Below are 16,023 nucleotides of genomic sequence, written 5' to 3' on the forward strand. Positions count from 1 at the left end.
GTAGCGTCTAACGCATACAGTGGAGGTGAGCTTAATAAGTGGGACATTAATGGATCTTTCTCGGATCTCTCCTCTTGACCTTGTCCCTTATTTGGTAACATCGGGTAGCATTTATCTACTGCTAGTTTCTTGCTCCTAAGTATTTGTTCGCTTTCTTGCTCTTCCTCGTTATCCCTGTATGCAACGGCAGCTTGCACCATTGACATACCTCTTTTATTCTTTTTTGCTAATTTTATTTCTTTCTGTTTGGCTTCTTTGCGCCATAAGCGGAAAGAGTCAAACATCGCCGGCCGGGCTTTTCTCTTAAATAATTTGACCTCTAGGTTATCTAATATTTCTGAGTCGAAACTACCATATTGGGGCCATTTTAAAACACCATCCTTGCGGGTGTATTTTATCCACACTTCATTATATGTGATAGGACCTACGCCGTGCTTTACATAGAGCTCATATGTTGGAGTTCCAATCGGAGGAACCAGACAGGAATCCTCTAATCGGGAGTCCTTACTATAACCAAGACAAAACAAGTTTCCAAGTCTGCTAAAACCAGGCATCTTTGCTCACTAGTCTAGATTCAAACTTCAAAGGATTATCTGTTACGATATTTCTCGTGAATACACAAGTCCTTCGGCTTTGGGGCTTGCAAGTACCAAATCAAAGCGTATCTCAAGGATACCAAAAACTAAGGACAAACTAAGGACTGGGAGACGCTCCACTTATACTTAACTGAAGTATTTGAAGATCGGTGACGTCGCTAGAAGACTCGTCTATCGTTTCGCTCTACCAAGGATCACTGGGTCCAAAACAAGGCGATAGTCAGGGCAGCAGTCCTTCGTAGCCGTCGGGAGGCGGGGAACCTCGCAGCAAAGACCTTCGGAACCACGTCGACATACAGGGGTCGCTGAAGTGGCTGGCCGTCCTCTGGAATTTTCACACGAAGCTCCTCACGAACATCTGGCTTGGACCGTCGCCGCTTGATACCGCCCCGAGTTGGGCGCCAACTGAGGTAACGGGTTTTTAGGAACCCGTTTGGTGCCAGGGGATAACACCCGAAGACCTCTGAGTTCTCCCTGTTCTGGACCACAGAAACACGGAGTCTTCTAGTCGCAGTCAGAGATCAAGTTTTATTGGTAGCTACCAAGTAACAGGTGTCCTAGAAGCACGACAAACACGGGTCATGTGTTCTCAGGAGACTGTTCGTTTTTACAGAACCAGCCTTCTCCTTATATACAGAAATAATAGCTGCAAGCAAGAATTCTTGAGTTTATGATATGGCTATACACATATTTCTACAATAATACAAAAGAGCGAAGTCATGTAGGCAAGCCCGTATTTTAGATGTCCAAGTCGTGATAGATTACCTAGCCAGGCCCGGAACTCCCATCAGATATCGGTGAAACCCCAATAAAAGAAGGCACCCCCTAGTCATAAAACTGGCCATAAACAGGGAGCGTGGACAGGTGTGTGTGTATGTGTGTAGAAAACATGATCTGTACGCGGTGAATGGTTGTGGTATGTTGTGCATTGATGCTATCGTGTTTGGCCACTGGGCGAGGAGCTGCCCAAACAGGTTCGGCTGGAGGCGATGGAGTCAGTTGGGACAGGTCAGGGGGGGAGTCAGGGAAGGTGGACGTGTCCTTTTAGATCAAGCTCGACCTTTAATTGACTTATCATGAGGGCAAGACACAAGATGGATACCGTTTACAAAATGGAGTCTGAGGGGTCGGGACGGAAACTACGATTCAGGGGTGTTAGCATGTCTCGATCATGACGCAAATGCATAGGAATGATGCCCTAATCATTATCGGTTCGTCGACACCAAATTCGTCATGGTACGTTGATGTTTCGGGACACGGGTATTGGACCTCGATACCGGGACAACAGTAGGGTCCAGAATTTTCAGAACCACAACACGAACCATGGGTTATTGATAGGAGCTTTCGCTTTGCTCAGGGAGAAGACCGCACGCTCTTTCACGCATGGGAAAATGCCCATGCCCCCCTAGGAACCCAGACTCCCTCCTACCCTCGTTTCATGATTAAGAACAACCTATTGTACCGACAAACCAAAAGCGACGGGGAGCTTCAACTTTTGGTACCTAAATCCTTTAGGGAACAGGTATTATTTTTCGCTCATGCCCATCTAACGGCCGGACACGCCGGAAAAGAAAAAAACACCGACAGTATAGTCCGACATTTCTTCTGGCCAGGGATATATCGGGACGTTCAGGAATACTGTGCCAAATGTGAGGTCTGCCAGAGGCGAAACACTCACCGTCCCGTGGCGGCCCCCCTGCAGAAGATGCCCCTCATAGGGGTACCGTTTGAACGAATTGGTATGGACATAATCGGTCCGTTGCCGAAGACTGGTAGAGGACACATATATGCCCTCGTGTTGGTCGATTACGCGACCAGATTCGTGGAAGCTTTTCCTTTACGAACAGCCACAACCACCGCCATCGCTGAAAGGTTCATAGAGTTGTTCTCTCGAGTTGGTTTCCCCAAGGAAGTGCTGACGGATCAGGGGACCCCCTTCACATCCAAACTGATGAAAGAAGTATGTACCTCCCTGGATATCAAACACCTAAAGACCTCAGTATATCACCCTCAGACCGATGGCCTTGTAGAGAGGTATAATCAGACCCTCAAGATGACCCTGAAGAAAATGCTGACAGCCGAAGGACCGACCTGGGACCGTCTTCTACCTATCGCCCTGTATGTCATTCGGTCCCAAAAACAAAGCAGCCTAGGGTGTTCCTCTTTCGAACTATTGTATGGCAGACAGCCACGCTCCCTCCTTGACATCACGAGGGATATGTGGGAAAACGAGGCACCACAGGAAACAAAAAGCATGCTGGAATACACTACGCAACTGAGGGCCAAACTGGGGAAACTACAGGAACTGGCTTATACCAACCTAGACCACCAACAAGAAAGGTACAAGAGGAACTATGACAAGGGAAAGAAGCTCCGACGCATTGAGGTTGGAAAATGGGCCCTCGTGTTGCTGCCGGCTGCAGGTAACAAAACCCGGAACGAGTGGCAAGGACCATTCCAGGTAGTCGACACCATTGGGCAAACAACCTACCGACTCCGCCTGTCCCCCAACAAAACCCAAACCTATCACATCAATCTTCTCAAAGAATGGTTGGGCCCAGTACCCCAATCGGGACATTTCGTAGGGCAGTCGAGCGACCCCTACGGTTCCACGTTGAACCAACTGGTGGTAAACCCCGGGTTGACTCCCCAAGAAAAGACCGAGTTGTCGGCCACTCTGCAACCATTCCAGGACGTGTTCTCTGACCTACCAGGGAGAACCAAATTGGCGGAACACCGCATCGAAACCCTTCCAGGAGAAGTCGTGAAGCAAAGACCGTACCGGATCCCCGCAGCAAGAAAAGAAGCCATACGACGAGAAGTAGAAGACATGATGAGGTTAGGAGTGATCCGACCTTCCCAAAGCCATTGGTCCTCCCCGATAGTGATGATACCCAAGCCCGACGGGTCCAAACGGTTCTGCATGGACTTAAGAGCCTTGAATGCAGTCTCCCACTTCGATACCTACCCCATCCCTCGGGTAGATGACTTGATTGAGAAGATAGGCGACGCCCGATATATCACCACCATAGACCTCACGAAGGGGTATTGGCAGGTGCCTCTTCGGGAGGAGGACATGAAGAAAACCGCCTTTGTGACCGACGAAGGAGCCTACGAGTTCACGGTTCTTCCCTTCGGTCTCCACGGAGCACCGGCTACCTTTCAACGCCTAATGAACAAGGTGTTGCGTCCGTACAATGCGTTCAGCTCGGCTTACCTGGACGACATCGTCATTTACAGCAAGAACTGGAGGGAACACCTACACCACCTAGAAACCATCCTGACCGCGCTACGGGAAGCGGGACTCCATGTCAACGCCAAGAAATCGAAAGCCGCGTTTCATCGCGTGAATTACCTGGGATATGTACTGGGTGAGGGGACGATAGCTCCACAGTGCGAAAAGGTACGAGCCATTGCTGATGTGCCGTTTCCATCCAACAAAAGGGACCTACGGGCCTTCCTGGGATTGGTAGGATACTACCGCCGGTTCATACCTTGTTTTGCCGAGATGGCTGCGCCCCTGACGGATCTCCTACGAAAAGACACGAAGACCCGTGAATACAGACAACCCTCCCCTACCGCCGTGACAGCCTTCCAAACCCTGAAAGCCACCATGATCACGGCCCCGGTTCTAGTGTCACCTGATCACTCCCTGCCCTACGTGTTGGCCACTGATGCCTCTAATGTGGGGATAGGAGCCGTATTGTCCCAGGTCCAGGACGGAGTCGAACACCCGGTGTTATACGTGAGCCGGAAGCTTTTCCCCAGGGAGTGTAACTATTCCACTATCGAGAGGGAGGCCCTAGCCATTAAATGGGCGATCGATAAACTTCGATATTATTTGGAGGGTAAACCATTCATCCTTCATACTGACCATGCCCCCTTGAAATGGATGCATCAGAACAGCAGCAGCAACCCCCGGGTGTTACGATGGTTGCTGTCTTTACAACCGTATTCCTTCACGGTGCAACACAAAAAGGGGAAAGACAATGGGAACGCGGATTTCCTTTCTAGAGTGTTCCCTCTCCCCGAACGGGAGAATTCAGGGGGGGAGGTATGTGACGGGGCGGGCGGACCGGACATGGTAGGACCTAAGGACTGGTGGTCCGCCACCCCCCTCTCACCGTGCCCATTGTCCCCACAGCTACCACAATGCACCTGGGCGGCTGACCCCGAGTCCGATTGGACCGACGATATCAACAGAAGCGGCCCCTTTAAGGAACTGTATCGAGAGGCCAAGGCTCCGCCCTTTGAGGAGGACGTCACGTCAAAATCAGGAAGTGCCGAGAGCTCCGCGGACGGCGTTTCCCAGGAGAAGACGAGCAGCGAAGGAGACGAACGGAGAGATTCGGAGCGTGGTGAGAGCGACAAGCCAGGAGGCCAACATCAACACGCATCGCCCAGCCACGTTCCCGCGGGAGGAGCGTGGCTCCAAGAGGTACGGGGCCGGGTAGCGGGCTGGGTTGGGCGGAGGAAACAGCCCCGAGAGTAAGGAGCACCGCCCTTGCATCCCCTCCCTCTGCACGAGCACTGTCCCTCTCACCCGAAAGAGTGAAGTGAGCACTGTTGCACGGGAGTCGTGTCTTCACCCCCGGCCCTGTATTCAGTCTGAGAGCGTTGCAAGTACCTGACCCCTGTTCTCCTTTCTTTTGGTACCGGTGGGGGAAGCCTCGAGACAGAAGCCCCAGGGACAGACGACACCACGCCTGTCAAGACCTCCGAATGTATAGCTGACTTGAAGCCATATATGATTTGGGACACGGTTATCTTATAGTTTTGCAAGTGGACTGCCTTTTCCAATGAAAAAGACTTATATACCCATTAAACCGTCTTTGAAACCTCTCCTGAAAGCACCTGTGTTTCTCTTTACCAAAACCTCCCAAGACAGTCCAGTAGTCGATTCCCCACAAGTCCCAACCCCTTCGGGACAGATGTTTAAGTGTCTCTACTAAGAATACAATATTTATCACTGAGACTGCAGTCAGTACCTGTAATTCATTATCTGCAAAAGTACAAAAGGAATGCTTGGCGGATTAAGGCAGGATGACAGAGGAAGAATCAGTGCCAAAGCCCAGCTCCCTGTGAAACAATATGCACAGTAATCCCAAGTAAAAGGGAATAAATGGCCCTCTGTAGTGTCATTCACTTCTGGAGAGGCCCTAGATTGTATTGTTATTGTAAAATGATCTTTCTGAACACAGAAGAGAGGAAGTTATTGTTTTACCAAAAGAGGCAGGTATAGTTTTTTTTTAACAATGCAGTGATATTTGTGTATTTTGTATTTTAGAGAGAATGAGGACTCACTAAAGCACCTTGAGCACTTCACAGCTATTGGCTAAAGGTACAGTTGACATCTCTGCACGTTTCAGTTTTACCAGCGGGGAATCGATCCACTGAGAAGAACATTTTTATATTATTAGAACATTCCTAATATGAATATGAAATCTGTGCATCAGAGGACTTCACATACATCGATGTATAGATTATGAGCTGCAGAGTTTTAATGTGAGGCTGTGGGATTATCAGATTAACCATTCCAGAACCAACCTGATTTTCTTTAACCTTCTAAGTGCAGAAGATGTGATCTCCACATCCATGTTATCGCCACATCCTCCATACTTCCATTAGGGGACCGAAGACATGGAAGTCATCCTGGCACCTCAGTGGTCACGCTATCGCGACAGCAGGAAACAGAATCTCTTCAGCTGGTTGGTTAATAATTATTTTTCTCAATGAAGCACAGCTTGCATGACAGGCTGGCTTCACCGAAGTGGTTTTTCCAGAAGTTGCTGGTGCGATTCATCTTGAGAAGCAAGCAGGAGAAGCAGTGCTCTGGGGTATTGTTCAGACCCCCGAACAAGAACTGCAATGGCAGAAGGGTCATTGGAAATGGTAGACCCTCACCTTTCCAGTAATATTGATCTTAAATGGATATATGCTCAGGGATCACTGCCGATGGTTATCAACAAGCAGGGATCCACGTTTTGACCAACAGGAATGCTTTCTGAGTTCCCACCCTCGGCATGGGCAATAGTTCCGATATCTCTTAAGCTGTACCAGCATCTCAGCTCTATTGAGAGTGTAGATTGGGGTGTGCCCAACATCTGCCCACAGTAAAGGCTGAAAGCTCCACTGAACTGCCGGGAATGGGCAATTGTTTTATTGTAAAAATCTCAGTATAGTTTTTTAGCCCCACTACACCACCAGAGTTTGTTTTCTTTTAGAGGTCAGAAAACGTCAGCATGGGCCTTGACACAGCAGTCTCCCTCAACCATCTTGAGACAAGCAGGTCATGATTTATCCTAAACATGCTCCCATTCAGAAGAAATGTAATACATTTTTCAAAAATGTATGGCGTGAGTGGCCAACCCCTTTCCTTGGGTGCAGAATGGGGTAGAAGTTATATGCAGTCTGTTCGTTACGGGGACATACAGGAAAAAAAGAAAGCATGACATTAAAAACAGAAAAAGATGGGTGGAATGGGGGATGTATCTTATTGTCATAAGGCTGCAAAGCCCCCTAGCCCATGAACCAATTTTTCAGAGTTAGGGACACAGGGGGATCACTGTTTGTTTGCCTCCTCACCAGAGGAAAATGTTACTAAAATGAAAAACTTTAAAGAGTGGTAGGCAGGCCTTCCTGTCACAAACCTCTCTGTTTCCTACCCTTAAATTCTGGTAATTTGGGGTGCCTAAATGGGAGGAAACGTGTGGAATAATTTCTTGCTTGCAAGGCATGAAAAAGAGGTAGAAACCACACAAGTCATACTTCTTTGGATTTCACTAGGAAATGGCTAGGTTTGAGAGTATTCTGTGGTTTTTAGTCGACCCTGGGCCCAAATATCCTCACTAAGGTTTTTCAGCATATTTCTTTAGATCCACATAACATAGGGCATGGTCGCTTAGGCCCTTTGTGGTCTCCCATGACAGGCCCTTCCGTACAAGTGAAGTATCATTTTTATTGGGATACGTTTGTGAGAGACACATTGTATGACTTCTGCCAACAACTACAAATCCCATTGTTTTCCAGTGCGCAAAAATCTAAAAATTGTGTCTTTCCGAAACATTTTGATGTTTGCATGGTGCGTCATAGTGAGAAAAAGTGGCAGGATCCACATAAACCACACCTCCCGAGATTTCCCTTGGTATTTAGACTTCAGACATTCATGGCAATGTAAAGGTCCCCTGAGTGCCAGTCGACCTCAAGCCCAAATGCTTCCAGCATCTTGCATGGGACTTTACTAAGATTGTTTCCCTTGCCGATCGGACTTCGCATGGTAACTGTTTGGCCCAGTTCCATTATTGGCTTGGCCCACCCATACATGTGGAATTTGGAGACGGGTGTGAATGCTTACCAGTAGGACTTCTGGCACTGGAGGCAAATTGCAGAAATGTCATAAATGTGAGGAAAACTTTTTTTTTAACCCACATTTTGACTTTTCAGGGGATTCTAGGTAAGAAAAGGTAATGGGATTCAAGCAAGCCACACTGCCATGGACTTCCCTCGGAATTTAGTCTTCCTTACTTTCTGGGTGGTAGAGTTCCATGGGTGCTAGCCAATGCACACCCTTACACAGCAGCTGCTCCATGTGTGTTTTATCACAATAAGAGTCCTGGGCAGGACTGCATAATTGACCCATTCATGTAGGGTACAATAGGTCCACCCAAACGTGGTGTACCGGTTTTATTGTGAAATGTGTGAAAATATTGGAAGGTAGAATATGTCACAAATTTCAGAGGTTTCCATCAAACAAATGTGAGGAAACTGTTTTATATATATATTTATAGGTTTACCAGGCAATCTTGGGACGAAAAGGGGAAGGGACTGTGTATGGCCAAACAGCTTAAAGTCACCAGTGTATTTAGTTTTCAACAATGTGTGGGGTTCACAGAATGTCTTAGGTGAAAGCCACCTCAGACCACACGTACTGTAGCCACCCCGTCATAGAAAACGTCAAACAATTTCAGCACCTCTGACTACCTTAGACTGCATATATTTTAGGCTTTTCCTGTATTTCAGGAGAAATGAGGCATTGCAGGATGGCGGGGCATTTGCTGTTATCAAGTGATTTTCACGAAAGTGTTGGTGTCCTGTCGTGAGTGTTATCAAAAATCACTTTTTGGGAAAAAAACGCTCTCAAAATCACCTCATATCATAGGCAATGGTAGATTTAGAGCAGTACAAATGATTCCTATTCCCAAATGTAGATTCTTGGTACATTTAAAAAAAGCAAACCTTTACTTAATACCAAATTTCTATTTATTTGATTTTTGATTGTTAAGAAATACATGCTCGGTACACCATGAACATTTTTTGCAAGCCCAATTGGTTATCTGGTCCAGGTATTGTAGGTTTTTCGGGCAAATCATAAACGCTGTACATCTCTGTAGCCAACAGGGTCTGATGCCCACAATGGTATTTTACTGTTGTAGAACTGTTGCCAAACGTTGCACTTGTAAACCTTAGGAGTAATTTCTTCCTTTCTCCCTATAGAGACTCCCACATTTTTTTAAATTAAGTATTTGTTTCTCCGAGACCTGCTTGAGAAATCTGCACAATTGTTTTTAGGTCTCGCCTGTCGATGCGCATGCGCATCGAGCTTGCGAGCCTATTGCGGCTTAAACAAGCTTTAACTAAGAAGCAAGGAATCGTGGCGATTCCTTGCAGTGCCCGTGACTTTTAAGCTCAATGCGCATGTGCATTGAGCTTAAAAGCGCGTGCACAGCCGCCCGCATTCCTCCGACACCTTTGAAGTGAAGCTTAGCTTCACTTCAAAGGCCCGGCTTCTTCACACCCACATGCCGCTCTGCCCCGCTCCGCCCCCTCCCCTGAGTCATCCTGCCTGCCCAGACTTCTCCTCCCCCCTAATTACATCCCGCTTTCACTTGTTTTTTGTTCCGACTCGACGTGCACAGCTACCCTCCCCCCGCCCCCTCCCGCCACGCAATGCCGAGAGCTTGTTTTCCTTCTCGCCCCTCATGCTCAACCTCGTTGTCCCTTGTCCTACCCCTCTCATCTGTTTCTTCAATTCTAATTTATTGAGTGCCCTCCCCGCTGTCATGTTTTATAATTATATCTATCAGAGCCCAGGCCTCTTCTTTTACGTCCTCCCTCCTCTTGCCTCTACCCTCCTTTCCTCATCTCGCTTTCCCTGCAACATTCGTCTACCCTTTTCATTCTTCCTCATTTATTTTGTCTCCCATTTCCCAGTCTTTCCCTTCTCTACTGTCTTTCACTATTCTCTTCTCCCATTCGGTTTTCTCAATTCTTTTCTCCCGTATCATTCACATTCACTTTCTTTTTTCTCTCCATTCTTTCTCACACCTACCCTTTCTCCGCTTTTTTCCTTCTCACCATCGAATTCTTCTGAATATTTCGCTCCTCTTTTCTTTTTCCCTTCTCTCGGACTGTATTTTCTGCACTCAATCCCCTCCTTTCTTCCTCTCTTCTCTCTCTATTCCTCATTTTTGGTGCTCCCTTCTCCAGTCACTCGTCCTTTCACGGCGTCTCCCTTTATTTTACTTTTCTTGTTTTAATTCCGCCCTAAAACACGCAGATATCAGCGTAGGCCTGACAGGGAAATAAATCATAAGCATTTTTTGCCAGTGTATTATGCGCCTTTCTGCAGGCCCTTCCAAACCTAACGATGCCACTTATTAAAAGACTTGCGGTGACGCAGCACAGATGTTTCCTTCCACGAGATTTTAAGTAGCAGCACGTGAGTTCCTAAAACTGGCATACAGGGCATGTCCATTTAGTAAAATGTTCGTTAGCAGGTTGCATCGTTTGCTTTAACCATCAAAAGGTTCGTGTGAGGTTGCAGCCCGGTGTCCGTCATCCTCCCATCAGCGTCCCTGGGTGCATTCACGGCAGTTTTTGGTATTCTTTTACACGCTTTAACGAGCAGTGTTTTTCACCTTTTAAGCCCTCAGTGCTATGTGTGTGACTCTGCTCGGGTTCACCGTATGTGAAGCTGGCATCCCATGACACCTCGGGCCTGGAGTGATTTGCAGTGACGCCATTACTCAGCAGTTTACAGTTGGTTCTGGTCTGCTTTATCTGTATGGGGAGGGGAGACATCAAAGGTGTGCAGTGGCTCCCAGCCCCCGAGAGACTGGGCGGGGCAGCTACCTCTTATCTCTCCATCTTTTCACAGGGCACACTGTCTCTGATAGCATCCCGACCTCGGACCCTTTAAAGACGGTCACGTGGTTCGGCTGGACAAAGGGGCCTGAATGTATCTGCCGCCAGCAGCTTCACTTGCGCTCTGCATCAAAGGCTGTCGTCTTCTCTTTTCGAGAGCCTGCGCTGTGCCTCATGATCTGCTAAATCTAGGCAGAATGGCTAGGTTGGAACCGGAATCTGGAAGGGGGCATGGCCGAATCAAGGGCTTGAGGCTTGCATCATACTTTCTATCACACTTGTTTAATTTCCGGAAGACTGTGTGTTCCGTAAACTCCCTTATTAGGTGACTGGATTAAACACTGTCACGCAGTATTTATTAAATGAAGTCTGTTCACGAGCTGCGTGCGCACCAGAGCACAACTCACAAAGAGATGGAATGAAACAATGCAGAAGTTGTTCCAAAAAACAAAAGGGGAGTTAGCGGCTCAACTTTTCAGCTTCTTTCTAACCAGGCCCGCAGGCGCCGCAACACGGCGCTGAAACCTCCAGGGCACAACTAAATACATTTAGGGCAAGCACCCTTTTATCTATGTAGGTGTTTGTACATGAGGCATAGGCGAGTGAAGTGTTGGTAAGTAAGGCATTAGATCCCTTAGGCCCTTATCCTGGTCGTCAAGGTAATACTGGTTCAAGATCGAGCTCCCTTGTAATGTGCATTTACTGGGTGCACAGTGCGTCACCCTCACTCACCCTCAACCCCTCACCCTCACTCACCCTCAACCCCTCACCCTCACTCACCCTCAACCCCTCACACTCACTCAGCCTCAACCCCTCACCCTCACTCACCCTCACTCACCCTCACTCACTCACCCTCACTCACTCACCCTCACTCACTCACCCTCACTCACCCGCACTCACCCTCACTCACCCTCACTCACCATCAACCCCTCACCCTCACCCACCCTCACTCACCCTCAACCCCTCACCCTCACTCACCCTCACTCACCCTCAACCCCTCACCCACCCTCACCCACCCTCACCCACCCTCACCCTCACTCACCCTCAACCCTTCACCCTCACTCACCCTCAACCCCTCACCCACCCTCAACCCCTCACCCTCCCTCAACCCCTCACCCTCACTCACCCTCAACACCTCACCCTCACTCACCCTCAACACCTCACCCTCACTCACCCTCAACCCCTCACCCTCACTCACCCTCAACCCCTCACCCACCCTCAACCCCTCACCCTCACTCACCCTCACCCTCACTCACCCTCAACCCCTCACCCTCAACCCCTCACCCTCAACCCCTCACCCTCAACCCCTCACCCTCACTCACCCTCACAACACATATTGTGTTACAATAGGTGTCAGATTTGCGAAAGATAAAACTATCTAGAGATGTAGCATAACGACCAGAGCTGCCATATAAGTCACGTAAATACAAAACATGTTGCATTCCAAATGCTATAGGTGTCACATTCGCAAAAGTTATAACTATTGGCATTGTAAATGACAAAGCCATCAATTTAGCAATTTTAACAACGAAAAAATAAATAAATTATGTCATTTACAAGACCAATAACTACAACTTTTCTAATGCGAAACCTATTGCATTCCAACCCCACTCACCCACGCAACGCCACTCACACACGCAACGCCACTCACACACGCAACGCCACTCACACACGCAACGCCACTCACACACGCAACGCCACTCACACACGCAACGCCACTCACACTCCACTCATCCACGCAACGCCACTCATCCACGCAACGCCACTCATCCACGCAACGCCACTCATCCACGCAACGCCACTCATCCATTTGCAAAACGAAAAAAGTTAAACTCTTCTATTGCGAGACCTATTGCATTTTCAATGCTTGTTTTAATTTAAAAACGAATCCAATTTTCAGAAATATATACCTTTCCGAGTTCATGCATGTGTTTCGCATTTGTTACTCCCACAAACTGCAAATAGGTACAAGAAACAAAAATGGATTACATTAAATAACGCTTACAAAGATGCAAAAAACAATGGAGAAAGATTTTTTTCTCTGCCTATTTCTAAAAACCGGGGAGAGGTACATTTTAGCACAGCAAATGTTTTGATGATTCCATCGTCAGGAAAATAAACAACAGTTTTGAGTAGTACTTTGTACCACTTAAATAAAACCACATTTTGTCATATGTCTAATTTTTCAGTCGTCTTTAGGGAAAATCACATACTTACTCTCTTGTTACTAATCCCATCAGGTGGGGAAAAAGAACACACATTTGTCTTAAATATCTTTTGCAGGAAAAAGCCGCCAGAGGCTTGAGAGTGCTATTAAAACAGAATAGTGACAATCTTGGTATATTGATGTCACATATTAAACAGGGGATACGTTGTAACTTCCTTGTTGCAAAACAGACACCTGGGACTCGAAGTATATCCCAATTGCGAAGGACAAGATCACACATTGCTGTAGGTTAATGTGCTTTCACTCAGCAGACAGCTTCACACTCTGAGGAAACAACATAGCCACAGAAATAAAAACAATCAAATCTCATTGGAAAGAAGTTCACATGCCAAGCACCACAGGCATTTTAACCCTAAAAAAAATGTGGTAGGAAGGAGGGACCGTTTTCTCACTAAAAGCAATTGTCGGACCAGGCCCTCTCTGCAGGGTCATCACCAAATATTATCCCTTCACTCCTCTTATTTTCTGAGCCCGTGTGTGCCTGCTTTTAGGATACAGTGCACTTTAGCACTGCTAACCAGTGCTAAAAAGTTTGTGCTCTCTCCTTGAAAGATGATAACATTGGCTTACCCCCATTGGCGCATTTTATGTACGTATACGTTCCTAGTAAAGTGGTATACCATTTACCCAGGGCATGTAAATTAAATATTACTAGTGGGTCTGTAACACTTAATGTGCCATCCACTTATGTAGCCCTTTAAAACATGTCCCAGGCCAGCCATTTAAGCTTGTGTGCAGTTTTAAACTTTTCATTTGACTTGGCAAAAACAAACAAAATATATATATATATATATTTCACAGTTTCCAGGTTCCCAAATTGAAAGGACCACCAGGAAGATTCTTTTGGAAAACACCAGGTTTATTCATGGCTTGCTTGTGGCAGGTAACAGGTAAACCACTCTGAAAGTTCGTGCTGCCAGACGCGTTTCGGGAGAAACCTACTCCCTTCTTCTGTGGCGCTGTGTGCTACGCACATGAACTGACAGCCTTTGATGATTGCAACGCCCCTGGGCGGGGGCGCTGCCGCTCCTGCGGCATCTTGGACATTGTAGTTCTCCCAAGTGGGTGCACTGTTCATGTACTTGTGGCACAAAATAAAATCCTAAGTGGGTAGAGAGGGTGACCTGAGCCCCGTCACACTGCTTGATAGGCACGAAAAAGTGTTCGCGTGAGCACTTACTGGGATCGTGCTCACGCGTCTTCCATCCGCTAATATCAAACACCCGGTGGTGCTGACTTGGATCCACTGGCTGGGGGGTCACCTTCGCGACCGGGACGGCCGCTAACACATTTCACAGTTTCCAGGTTCCCAAACTGAAAGGACCACCAGGAAGATTCTTTTGGAAAACACCACCTGGCGTAAGCATGATCCCAGTAAGTGCTCACGCGAACACTTTTTCGTGGCTATCAAGCAGTATGACGGGGCTCAGGTCACCCTCTCTACCAACTAAGGATTTTATTTTGTGCCACAAGTACATGAACAGTGCACCCACTTGGGAGAACTACAATGTCCAAGATGCCGCAGGAGCGGCAGCGCCCACCCCTCAGGGGCGTGGCAATCATCAAAGGCTGTCAGTTCATGTGCGTAGCACACAGCGCCACAGAAGAAGGGAGTAGGTTTCTCCCGAAATGCGTCTGGCGGCACGAACTTTCAGAGTGGTTTACCTGTTACCTGCCACAAGCAAGCCATGAATAAACCTGGTGTTTTCCAAAAGAATCTTCCTGGTGGTCCTTTCAATTTGGGAACCTGGAAACTGTGAAATATGCTTAATCAGTTTCTAACATGTAGCACGCCATTTGCGGTTTACTGCCTGAAATGCCCATGCGGATTCAAGTACATAGGGAGCACCATCAATCCCGTTAAACTGCGCATTCTGGAACATATGAGGGCCATATCTAATAGGGACTTCTCATATCCAGTCGCAAGACATTTTTCCATTAAACACAATAGCGACAGGAATCTTCTACAGTATTATTGCGTGGACGCAATTTCTGATAACATCAGGGGAGGAGATAAGTTGCAGAAATTGCGCAGATTGGAATCTCGACACATCATAGATTGTCAGACGAAAACTCCTGAAGGATTAAATTGTGGGGAGGAGTTGGCCGTACACTTAGGCAGTTAATCAGTATGAAACTGTGACTTATACAAATTTGTACTCTGTTATCTTCTAGGTTTTCTTTTTACCGTAGAGGATGTATAAACTTATATGAGTAATTGATGATCGCCTTTCATGAAATGGGCATAATGCTTTCAGTATGTATATTTGAGGATTTTGCAAAAGTTTGTTAGTGACATTGAAAAGATTTTATCATTTGTATTATTCCAATGATTAACACAGGACACATTGAGGGGGATAGTATTTAGCATTGGGCACTGGGACTTTACAAATAGGGCAACCGAAATGGTTGCCACAGGCCGATCCACGGCAAGATTTTTTTGTCTCCTGTCCAAATGCAATAACATGAGAGGATATTTGCCGATCCACGGCGCGGATTGAGAATGAGGTTTCTCATTGTTTTTCTTAATATGCATGTTTCTATTACAGATCTGCTATTTTGTGAAAAATTGATTGTATAGCGTTTTTAGTACTTATGATTTTTTGTACTAACAACATGGCGCTCATGCATCAGTCCTCTTTCTATGTCCCACACTTTGACCTGTGTGTTTTGGGAAATAAAATGGCGCCTACAAGCGCGGTGCGATGTAACTACATTGAGGAAGGAAGCGCAGCTTCCGAAACGCGTCTGTGCAAGTAAAGTTGCTGTTGGAAATCCAAGATTCCCGTGTGTGCAGTCCTTATTTCCAAACCCGGGACCGGGGAAGGATTGAGCTTTAATTTATAAAGCGCGAGGCTCCGACGCGCTCGGACCGCACCCGCCCACAAGAGTGCCACGCATTTTGGGGCAGAGAGCGAAGATATATATATATATATATATATATATATATATATATATATATATATATATATATATATATATATATACACACATATATATATATATATATATATATATATACACACACACACATATATACACACAAAATGTTACTTT

The sequence above is a fragment of the Lissotriton helveticus genome, chromosome 12, assembly GCF_964261635.1.
Source record: "Lissotriton helveticus chromosome 12, aLisHel1.1, whole genome shotgun sequence".
Taxonomy (NCBI): Eukaryota; Metazoa; Chordata; class Amphibia; order Caudata; family Salamandridae; genus Lissotriton; species Lissotriton helveticus.